The following is an 11,438-nucleotide window of genomic DNA, read 5'->3' on the forward strand; positions in this document are numbered from 1 at the left end:
GTCATTCTGCCATTCGTGGATTTGCACATTAGGCTTTTATTATATAGGATAGATAGAGCACCTGAATTAATCTGAAAAGTAATCATATTATTTTAAATCTTAGAACACATATACTTATGTGAATAGGGGGTTAAGTTTCTAAATTATGAAAATGGGGTTAAGTTTCCTTTTCAAGGCCTGGGCAAAGCAATTGAGGAAGTGACTCAGCTGTGACTCCAGCAAGCGGAAACAATAAGCAGGTTCAGATCAACCCACCAGGAGTCAAAACATTATCTCCTTAACATCATCTCATCGCCTGTTGAGTAATTACAATAGCTGATAAATAAACAGAAACAATAGCTGTTTCTGTGTCTGTTTGTGTGTGTTCACTAGCAACCCCAGCTGGCAGCCCCCTGGGCCACATTCTGGCTGTAAGTCCCGGGCACAGTAAGACATCTTCTGAAAGATCCATGGAAAGGACTCTGATTCATTAAGCCTTGTCTGTGGTTATGTGGGCCTGTAAATATCGTATATAAGAGTGTCTCTGTTGATTGTTGTTTGTGTCCCTTTGTTGTTTGGTCTCTAGTGAGAGTTCTTGTCTGTCTGTCTGTAATGTAAGGATTCTACTGAGAAACAAAAATGTGGGAAATAGTCATTTAAACTCCCCAAGTACTTATCCTAGAGGGCTGGAGCTAAAGAAGTGCCCTTGAATAGGCTGCAGAAGTGGCAGCAGCGGGGTGAGGGGGCACTCTCCTTGTAAAGGGGAAAAAAATAGTATTTGACACTAAAGCTGTTGGAGGCCCAGGAGTTGCTACAGTCCTAGGAACAAACCCCAGGGCCTTCTATCTCCCCACATACACACCCACCTTTTTTGCAGCCTCCTAAGAGTTAATCAGGTTATGTTATCTCTGTTATACTTCTTAAGAATGTGAGTATATTTTCCATGAGGAAATTAAGCCTATTTCTGAAATCAACTCATCAACATCATCTCATTGCCTGATGATTAATTACAATAACTGACATCTGCGGACCCCCAGGCCTGCATGTAGCTGCATTCCTGAGGGGGTTGGGGGTGGGGGGTTTGTTCCTGTATTTGCCTAGGAAGCAAAGGTTTTATATATATTATTAAAATGGTTATGTTATGTTAATCAGGAACTTGATTACTTAAAAGCCCATCTTTTTTTTTGATATATTTCTTTATTGATTTCAGAGAGGAAGGGAGAAGGAGAGAGAGAAACATCCGTGATGAGAGAGAATCATGGATTGGCTGCCTCCTGCATGCCCCACACTGGGGATCGAGCCCACAAGCTGGGCATGTGCCCTTGGCCAGAATCGAACCTGGGACCCTTCAGTCCTCAGGCTGACACTCCATCCATTGAGCCAAGCTGGCCAGTTAAAAGCCCATCTTCTTAATCATAAGAATTGAAGTTTTACTACCTTATGTGGTGTTTAATAATAAATTATTTAACACTGCTTAATAATAATATATAATCTTTTAGTCTAATGTATTTGACTACCTTCCCAGGGTTTGAATTTTAAGAAACTTTTCCTTGACCTAGAATTAGCTTTAGGTCATTCCAATGGGCCCTGGAATGCCTCAAGGATTTGCTTTCTCTGCTTATGAAGGAAAATTTTATCCATAAGGTATATGGGAAGCCCTGTCAAATAAGGAAATAATAATTATATTTTACTTATATATGCGTATTAAATAAATTCTGATATGCTTAGAATATTGTGTGTTGCAGGACAAGATTCCATGCCATTTGCATTATAATCAAATCAATAACCGTATAATTTTAAATTTCTTGCCATTTGGAGACAGTCACTGTTTTGTTATGATGCATTTGGAAAACTGTTACATCTTCTGAGGGATCCATAGAAAGGACTCTGATTTATTTTAAGCTACATATCTCTGAGAATAAACTTTCAGATCATCCCCTTGAATTGGATAAAAATGACTAGAACTCTATAGAGTATCTGCATGTATAGAAATACTGGCAAGAAAAATCAGGAGAAACAGAATGTGATTATAGAACTGAATGAGCTAAAAATAATTGTATAGTTTTTGTAACTTTTATTAAAAATATTGCTGATTTTTAACCTTCTTGTTTTCCAGGCATAAGGGAACTTGTTTCTTTTCTTAAAGCAGTTTGGGCCCTAACCAGTTTGGCTCAGTGGATAGAGCATTGGCCTGTGGACTGAAAGGTCCCAGGTTCGATTCCGGTCAAGGGCATGTACCTTGGTTGTGGGCACATCCCCAGTAGGAGGTGGGCAGGAGGCAGCTGATCGATGTTTCTCTCTCATTGATGTTTCTAACTCTCTATTCCTCTTCCTTCCTCTCTGTAAAAAAATCAATAAAATATAACAAACAAACAAACAAAAAGCAGTTTGGTAAATTGTACCTTGATAGGCAGTATTACAGCATTTATATTTTTCTCCATATCTGATTCCTCCAGAAACTAGAAACTCTTAATGAGTATTGTTGTTCTCATGGCAATGTGTTTATTTGCATAAATCCGAAAAGAATCTGATTTCTTCATAACAGGATGTAAGCCAGTTTCCAATTGTGGTTTTATTAACCAAAACTTTACTGGAATGTCATGTCTGAGAGACACATGCCAGAACTCTAGATGTCATCAGAAAGCTCTAAGGCAGTGGTTCTCAACCTTCTGGACCTTTAAATACAGTTCCTCATGTTGTGACCCAACCATAAAATGATTTTCCTTGCTACTTCATAACTGTAATGTTGCTACTGTTATGAATCGTAATGTAAATGTCTGATATGCAGGATGGTCTTAGGCGACCCCTGTGAAAGGGTTGTTCGACCGCCAAAGGGGTTTCGACCCACAGGTTGAGAACCACTGCTCTAAGGAATAAAGACTGACTTTGAAGCCGATAAGCCCCTTGGATAAATAGCCTGGTACCTTGCTTGGTCACGTAGTTTGTGACAGTCTTTCCAGGTGAAGAACGAAAGTTGCTTTCCTGAGAGGTGGCATGGAGGAAACCTTAAGACACCTGTAGGGACCTTAACTCAAGGAATGCACCCCAATTCTGTAGGTATTGCAGGCGAAACCTGATAGCAACTGTGTGGCTTGGTTTCTTTGCCCTGGGAGTAAACTTTCTCATGAGATTCCAGTAAAGAATATATTTTTTAAATAGTCTGTGTGATCAACTGTTATTCTTGTTGTGTTCATGCAAACCATCAGGCCAAATTGTAGCTGAATGTAATACAGTAAATAAATTGGTCTTAATTTGGCTCTTTAATAAAAATGAGAGTGATTTTAGCGAGAAAATTTATTTCAACAGGAAATTATTAGAACTAAAATGTTTTTTTCTTCCACCAGACCATTTGTCATAATTCTTACTGTTCTAACTTTTGCCCAATAAAACTAAATTTTATAACACAGCTTGTCTACACCAGGTTATAAGCCCTAATCATACCTAGGGAATACCACCTCTAGGCATCATTGCCACCTCCTTCTGTGGCCAGGCCTCATCGTCCCTCTGACAGGGAGCAAGGATCTCTTGGCTCTGACAGGACTTCAACCCTCATCAGGAGGAAGTAGTTTCAGAAGAGATCCCACGGCTCCTTTCCCTGAAAGAATTCAGAGCCAAGATCCTTGAGGAGGATGTGGTAGGCAATTGGACAGACATAAGCAGAGCAAGGATGATGGGCCAACTGGAGCAGAGATGGACCCTGAAACGTACCTCTGACCACTCCAACTGCTCTGAAGCTGGCAATGGAGGAGCCTGTGTAGAACTGACCTTTAATTCTAACTAGTTAGAAAGAATGTATAGTTTCGGTATAATAGAAAGTATAGAGATGAAAGAAAAGGAAAGTGAAGTAGACAAACTAAAGGGACTAGGTACATTGCAGAGTTCTGTGTAAGTTGCAGAGAGTCTGTGAAGAGTTAGAATTGAGGAAGTAAAAAAGGTGAGAAGGGATATAACAGGAAAAAAGGATATTAGAGTAGGAATACTTAATAGAAGGCATAAGACATGGAGATACATTTTTTTAAGGAAATGAAAGTGAGTTAAAGTTGTAAAAATATTTGTAAAAATTATAGAAAAGTTGTAAAGAGAAATCATAAAAGCAAACTATAGGTCTACTAAATAATAAATCTAATTAGATAAATAAATGCAAAGTAAACTAATACAGAATTTCTTTGGCTCTTTTCCAGTCTTTTGAAAGAGAAAGCTTCTTTACAAAGGAATTTACTACTGTAGTACAAGGTTGATAGATATCAACCAATCTACCTAATCAGAGGGGGTGATAATAAGGGGAACTTATAATCTAATAGATAGAGCATCTGAATTAATCTGAAAAGTAATCATATTATTTTAAATCTTATTACACATATACTTATGTGAATAGGGGTTTAAGTTTTTCTTAAAGTTTCCTTTTCAAGGCCTGTGCAAAGCATTTGAGGAGCTGACTCAGCTGTGAATCCAGCAAGCAGAACCAATAAGCATGGTCAGACGACCCCCCAGGAGTCAAAACATCATCTCATCAGCATCATCTCATCACCTGATGACTAATTACGATAGCTGAAGTCTGCGGACCCCCAGGCCTGCATTTAGCTTCATCCCTCACCCCAGCCCATTCCCCTATATAATGCTGTCTCCTGAATCTTGCTGGAAGGCAGGATTTGATGCTTGTAAGTGCCCTGTCTTCTTGGTAGACAGGCCTTCTCAATTAACACCTAATATGATTCAACCCTCCCTTCGTTATTGGACACAGCGACAGGCAGCCTGAGCCCAACCGGGGGGTTCCTGGTAAGAGGTGGCCAGCCAGACTGCTCTGTCCAGATGTGTCAGCACATCTGCCACTTCCTGGAAGCCACTTGGATGTCATCATGGCAGCGTTGTAACCCCACACAGCAGCTTCTCAAGCCCGAGCCCGGCTGGAATCCACACTGGAGCCCCCACCCCAGTCCTCCCTTTGTTTCCTTCAGTATATTCTGACTTGGAAGAAATAAAGTCACAAAAATCAGGAGGAGGAGGAGGAGGAGGAGGAGGAGGAGGAGGAGGAAAGAGGAGGAGGTGGAGGAGGGTATAATAGAAAGTATAGAGATGAAAGAAAAGGAAAGTGGTACCTTGCTTGGTCACATAGTTAATGACAGTCAGGAGGAAGAGGAGGAGGTGGAGGAGGGGGAGGAGGAGACCAAATATGAACAATAAAATAGCAATAAATAAGTACCTATCAATAACTGAACAAAACAAAATAAATGAACAAGAGGAACAGAAACAGACTCATAGATACAGAGCACATCCAGGTGGTTGCCAGATGGGACGAGGGTTGGAGGGATGGATGAAAAGGTGAAGGGTTGTTTCAGAATAGTCGTGGGATGTAAAGTATGGCGTAGGGAGTATAGTGAATAATATTCTAATAACTATGTACGGTGTCAGAAGGGTGCAAGGTATATTGGGATGGTCATGTAGTAAGTTATATAATGTCTAATCACTGGGGTATACACTGGAAACTAATTGTATGTCAAATGTAATTGAAAAATAAAAAAGGATTTAAAATTTTGAAAAATATAGGGAAAATGGATATAATGAGGTCCCTAAATACAAAGTAATATGAAGATTTTTAACTTTCTAAAACTTGGTTTTGATGAAGGTTTAGAGACTATATGGTTCCATGCACAATAAATATCTCTATGCTTCTTGCATATGAAATATGAAAAATATGAAAAAGTGGTTAAAATGGTGAATTTTATGTTATATATATTTTAGCACATAATCTTAGTCTTCTATTCAGCTATTCAACCATAAATATTTTATTCCTTGGGCCATATCAGGAGGCAATTTGGTGAAACTACCACTTCTTATCCTGTTCATAAAGCACAATAGGTTTTTCAATTATTTTAAATATTTAACAAGCTCTTCTTATTTGTAAAGAACTAGATTGGGCATATTTAGAAAGAAAACATGGATAAAACACAGTGTCTGCCTTCCATAACAACCATGACTACTACATTTCTTGACACCTTCTTTTCTGATGAACAGTCTGAAGTCAGCACTATTATCTACATTCAATAGATGAGGAAATCAAAGTTCAGAGAGGCAACGTACCTTGTCATCATCCCAAAGTTAGGAAGAGGTGGGAATTCAGGATTCAAACCTAGGTCTCTCTGATTCCCAATCCCATGCTCTTGATCCCAAGGTTACTGCTACTTACAATATAATATCTGTAATTATTGGGAGGGTGATACTGCAGTAGGGCTTCACCTAACTGCCCAGGAGACTCAAGGAGCAAGGGATGAATCCAGATGAGGATGCCTTGGAGGAGGAGGCATCTGAGCTAAGCCTGGAGGGTAGAGGTAGAATATAGACACCTGAGCTAAACTTAAACTTTTATCCTAGTACTCCTAGTACTCAAGGGCAAATCTTGAACCAAGTTACAGAGGCGAGATTGTGTGGCATGTGATTTGTATTCAGCATTTCATCCTTCCTTCCATTTGGAACATAATTACTGAGATCATGCTGATGGTGAGTTGATGGTAGTAGAAAGAATAGACATTTCTCACAATCTCTTTCCTGACTGGGTCCCCATGAAGAGCCAATCAAAACTGTTATAGCCTCTTCTAGTGGTGGGAGTTGATGACTGTCCTGGTGACAATGGGGAAATACTAGACTGTTTCTCTTTAGTTCCGCTTTGGGAGAGGATGGTGGTAGCAGTAGTTGGCTTCTCTTTACATCCAGGCTCTGGTCCAAATCCCCCACCCTCAAAGTATATAAAGGGAGACACGCAGCACCTCCACTTCCCAGGCCCTCTCCCAGTTTCAGCCTCCTCTATTCCAGGCATTAGACTTTTCTAGAAGTGCTGAAAAATAAAAATTACTGCGTGGTTACTTCAAAAACAAATAGCCCAGAACACCCGGCCCTTCAGAAGGTCTGGAGGGAGCTTTTTGGGGGACTCACCCTGATTTCTCTAAAATCCAGCTCTAGCTACATGACCTTATGGCTCGGAGATGGATAAGCAGGGTATTCTTCCCTATTATATTCTTAGTCATTTTATTCATGCCTACTTTTATCTGGAGTCCACAGACTAAAGGTTACTTTCTGAAGCAGAAGCTTTCAAATGACCCTAGTTCCAACATAAGCTTTCTTCAATTTAACTAGGAGCTTTTATAGCACTCGGTACATAGTTCTATAATTTTAAGTGACCATATTCAAATTTGAAGAAACCTAGATAAAGTCATATAAGATATTCTCTCCGGCTCTTAAGATTTTTAAGGGGACTTTAGAAATTTTCTCCCCAAAGGTAGGAAAAGCAACAACCAAAAAGGTAACAGCCCATGGAAAAATGAACCCTTCCCACCACATGACTATGACGATTACTGTCACAGATCCCATTGTACTATACTTCCTGAGGATAAAATTCATGAAAGATGAAGCTCAACCAACATAGTAAAAAAGGTCATTAGGTAATCAAAAATTAAAACATGATATCACTACACATCTACTAAAAAAGCTAAAATCCAAAACACTAACACCAACAAATGTTGGCAAGGATTCAGAGCCATGGGAACGCCGCAACAACAGTACAGCCACTTGGGAATACAGCCTTGCATTTTCTTCCAAAGATAAACGCAGGCTTATCATGCAATTCAGCAATTCCTTGGTATATACCCAAATGACTTGAACACATGTCTACATAAAAATTAACACACAAATGCTTACAAAAGCTTGACACTTTTTTATTTAAAAACAACGTATACAAGAGGGCAGAAAAGGCCTCTTTCAAATAGATACAATGGATGTATTATTAGAATATACAGAAATATAATTTTCTTAACATTTTTATGGATTCTATTCCTGTGCTGGGGGATGGGAACAGACTGGGAGAAGTCGATGGGGAGTGGGGGGGAGGGAAGGAAACATGTAATACTTTAAACAATAAAGAATTTTTAAAAAAACACTAATACAAATATAATGTTCTGTTTAAAGTGAACAAAAAAGGTAAGCCCTTTAATGTTAAAAATCTATAGTTACCAAATAAAAGATATTAAGGAATGTTTGGTTAAATTTACTTAGTTCCTTAAATTTAGTTGTATGTAAAATGAGCTAACAGCTCAATGTAAGCTCTTATCTATATACATAATTTTTAAAATATATTTTTATTGATTTCAGAGAGGAAGGGAGAGGGAGAGAGAGATAGAAACATCAATGATGAGAATCATTGATAGTCTGCCTCCTGCACACCTCATACTGGGGATGTGCCCTTGACTGGAATCAAACCCGGGACCCTTCAGTCTGCAGGCTGATGCTCAGTCCACTGAGGCAAACCGATTAGGGCTCAATAAAACATTTTTTTAAAAAACTATACTCAGTAAAAAAAATAAAATATGCATTTAGTAATCAAATGGTTATATACAAAAGTGCCCAAGAAAAGAGTCACGATTAAAGTAAGAAAAATAACTTACATGATAACTGACTAAAAGACAAAGATGCAGACCTCTGAGGCTCCTGACATTCTAACCACAGCATCTCCTGGCTTCCAGCTCACCTTGCTCCCATTCTCTCCTCTCCAGCTAAAAGTTATGCTCAAGGTATGGAGAACACGCCTTGCATCTCTCCTCTGCTCCTTCACTTGGTTTAGGTCTTCTCTGGCAACATACTCTCTTCTCCATTTCAACCTGCCAAAACCCTACTAACTTCTCAAGGTTTAGTTCAACCTTTCCAAAACAACTCCTTAATTGTGTGGTATAATAGTAATAACAACAACAACGATAAGCAGCCATAAACACTCTCTCGTTGGGTATGATCATAAAGGCTCTCTCATCTCCTCCTCAGAACAGTTCTGTGAATTAGGCAAGGCCTTCATCCTCCTGTTTTGTCAGCCTACGCCTGGAATCACAATCCCTCTTTCCTCCTCCCCATTCCCCTTGCAAATGAGCAAAACACACCAGCAAGCACATAGCATCCCTCTCTTTGGCTCTGGGAATTGACTGATGGATGGTATTAATAAAAAAACAATGTCATCAAAGGCAAATAAGAAAAGCGACAAAAGTAAAGAAACAGACAACACAGCATAACTTAATCAGTGACTGCTTAGTCCTGGCCAATGTGGCTCAGTTGGTTGGAGCATTGACCTGTACAAAGGTGGTGGGTTAGATTCCTGGTCAGGGCACATAACCAGTGGCAGGTTCCATGAGACCGCTGATCAATGTTTCAATGTTCTCTCTATCTCTCTCTTTCTCTGTGTGTGTGTGTGTGTGTGTGTGTGTGTGTGTCTCCCTCTTCCTCTCTCTAGAATCCAATAAATAAATAAATAAATAAATAAATAAAGACAAACAAACAAACAATTGTTTTAAAAAGAGGGAAGGAAAGAGAAGATGCGGATTTGCCTTGCTCTGTATTTTCACCATGTCAGGCAGACGGGATAAGACCAGCTATGTGGTCATGCCACCTCTACGGGAGAGGATGGGGTTGGAAGGGGAAGGTAATGACCCCCACAAACTGCAGAGAGGAGCACTTTACTTTAATTAATTAATTTACTGACTGATTTTTAGGGAGAGAGCGAGAAACAACGATTTGTTGGTCCACCCATTTATACATTCATTGGTTGATTCCTGTATGTGCCCTGACTAGGGCTGGACCCGGCAACGTTGGCGTATCTGGATGAAGCTTCAACCAACGGAGCTGACCACCGGGGCCACAAGCACTTCAATGCTTATCTCTGTGGGTTTTGTTCTTTTAATCTCTCTCTCTATGGCTTTTGTTTTTTTCTTTTGTTTTTTGTGTTTTTGTTTTCTTTAAGGTGTGCACTTTGTTGAACTGGTCTCAAGTCGGTCAGTGCACAGGTAAGCCCTGCTTGGCTACCTCCACACCTCAACCCACTCCCAGGGGGACCAAAAGCCTTCATACATCTCAAGTTGGGGACAAGAAGGGGGGCCACGATGGCTGGCCATTCAAAATAAAACAAAAAGAACAGGTATTAAGGCAAAGATTTAAAAATTTGGATTACATAATTTACACAAAAGCAATGCTACCACCCTCCCCGTGTGGACTCGGGGAGGACTGGCCCTTCTTAAGGAGAAGTGGGCGGCTCTGGGGCAGGCAAGGGATCTCCTGTAACAATGCACCTCTCCTATTTGGAATGACTATTTAAAAGAAGAACAACGTACAATCAAAGTCCTCGGCCACATTGTAGAACTTTGGGGGTGCTCGCTCCAGCAGGCTGCTGTCACCCTCACCGTGCCAGTTTTTAAATCCTGAGTCAAGCGCGCCCACCCCCCACCCCCCGCCCAAATCAAACAAACAAAGAGTCCGCCTAGAAGCATTTGCATGGACGATGGAGGGGCCGGACTCCTCATACCCCTGCTTGGTGCTCCACATCGGCTGGAAGGTGGACGGCGCGGCCAGGATGGAGACTTGCGCTCCGGGGTGCAATGGTCTTGGTCTTCATCGTGCAGGTCGTGCCGGGAGCCAGAGCGGTGATCTCCTTCTGCATCCTGTCAGCGGTGCAGGGTGCGCGGTGGTTCCACCAGGCAGCACCGTGTGGCAGCGGCACCGCTCGTTGCCCATGGCGATGGCCTCCCCATCCGGCAGTTTGCAGCTCTTCTCCAGGGAGGAGCTGGAGGCCGCGGGGACATCTCCTGCTCCAAGTCCAGGGCCACGCAGCACAGCTGCTCCTGGATGTCGCGCACCATCTCCTGCTGGGCGGTGGTGGTGAAGCTGTAGCCACGCTCCGCGAGCACCTTCATGAGGTAGTCCGCTGGTCCAGACGCAGGATGTGGGTGACCCCGTCCCCGGAGTCCATCAAGATGCCAGTGGCACATGGCGCAGGTGTTGAGGTCTCCAACATGATCTGGGTCATCTTCTCACGGTTGGCCTTGGGGTTCAGACGGGCCTCGGTGAGCACAACAGGGTGCTCCTCGGGGGCCACATGCCCCCCAGCCCCACCCACGCAGCTCGTTGTAGAAAGTGTGATGCCAGATCTTCTCCCTGTCGTCCCAGTGGGTGACGATGCCGTGCCCGACGGGGTATTAGGGTCAGGGTGCCTCTCTTGCTCTGGGCCTCATCACCCACGTAGGAGTTCTTCTGGCCCATGCTCACCATCAAGCCCTGGTGTTGGGGGTGCCCCACGATGAAGGAGACAGATGGCCCTGGGGGTATCCCCCCCAAAGCCGGCTCTGCACAAGCCGGAGCCGGTGTGGTCCACATGCGCAGCAATATCGTGATCCATGGCGAGCAGGGCGGTGTGGGTAGAGGAAGTCCAGTGGCGGTCAGAAGGCTCCCTATGGAGAGAAACCAAGATGGCGGCATAGGTAAACACAGGAAATTGCTGGCTCGCACAACCACTTCAAAAATACAACTAAAAGACAAAACGAACATCATCCAGAACCACAGGAAGGCTGGCTGAGTGGAAATTCTACAACTAGAAGGAAAGAGAAAAGCACACTGAGACTCAGAGGAGGTGCGGAAGTAAAGTGCAGAGGTACGGAGGC

At 42.2% G+C, this 11,438-nt stretch overlaps 1 protein-coding gene across 4 annotated transcripts in view; it reads right to left on the bottom strand.

The window, feature by feature from the left end:
• Positions 1-10,785: 10,785 nt before the first annotated feature.
• CFLAR (CASP8 and FADD-like apoptosis regulator) overlaps positions 10,786-11,438 on the bottom strand; it is a 43,435-nt gene continuing 42,782 nt past the window's right edge. For 3 of the 4 annotated variants that reach the window (XM_014545999.1, XM_014545997.1, XM_014546002.1), the window contains one exon: positions 10,786-11,228. The gene's annotated coding sequence lies outside the window, so the exon portion shown is untranslated. The remainder of the gene's footprint in view (positions 11,229-11,438) is intronic. The other variant, XM_014545998.1, reaches the window with a different exon arrangement.

The sequence above is a fragment of the Myotis brandtii genome, unplaced genomic scaffold, assembly GCF_000412655.1.
Source record: "Myotis brandtii unplaced genomic scaffold, ASM41265v1 scaffold4259, whole genome shotgun sequence".
NCBI lineage: Eukaryota > Metazoa > Chordata > Mammalia > Chiroptera > Vespertilionidae > Myotis > Myotis brandtii.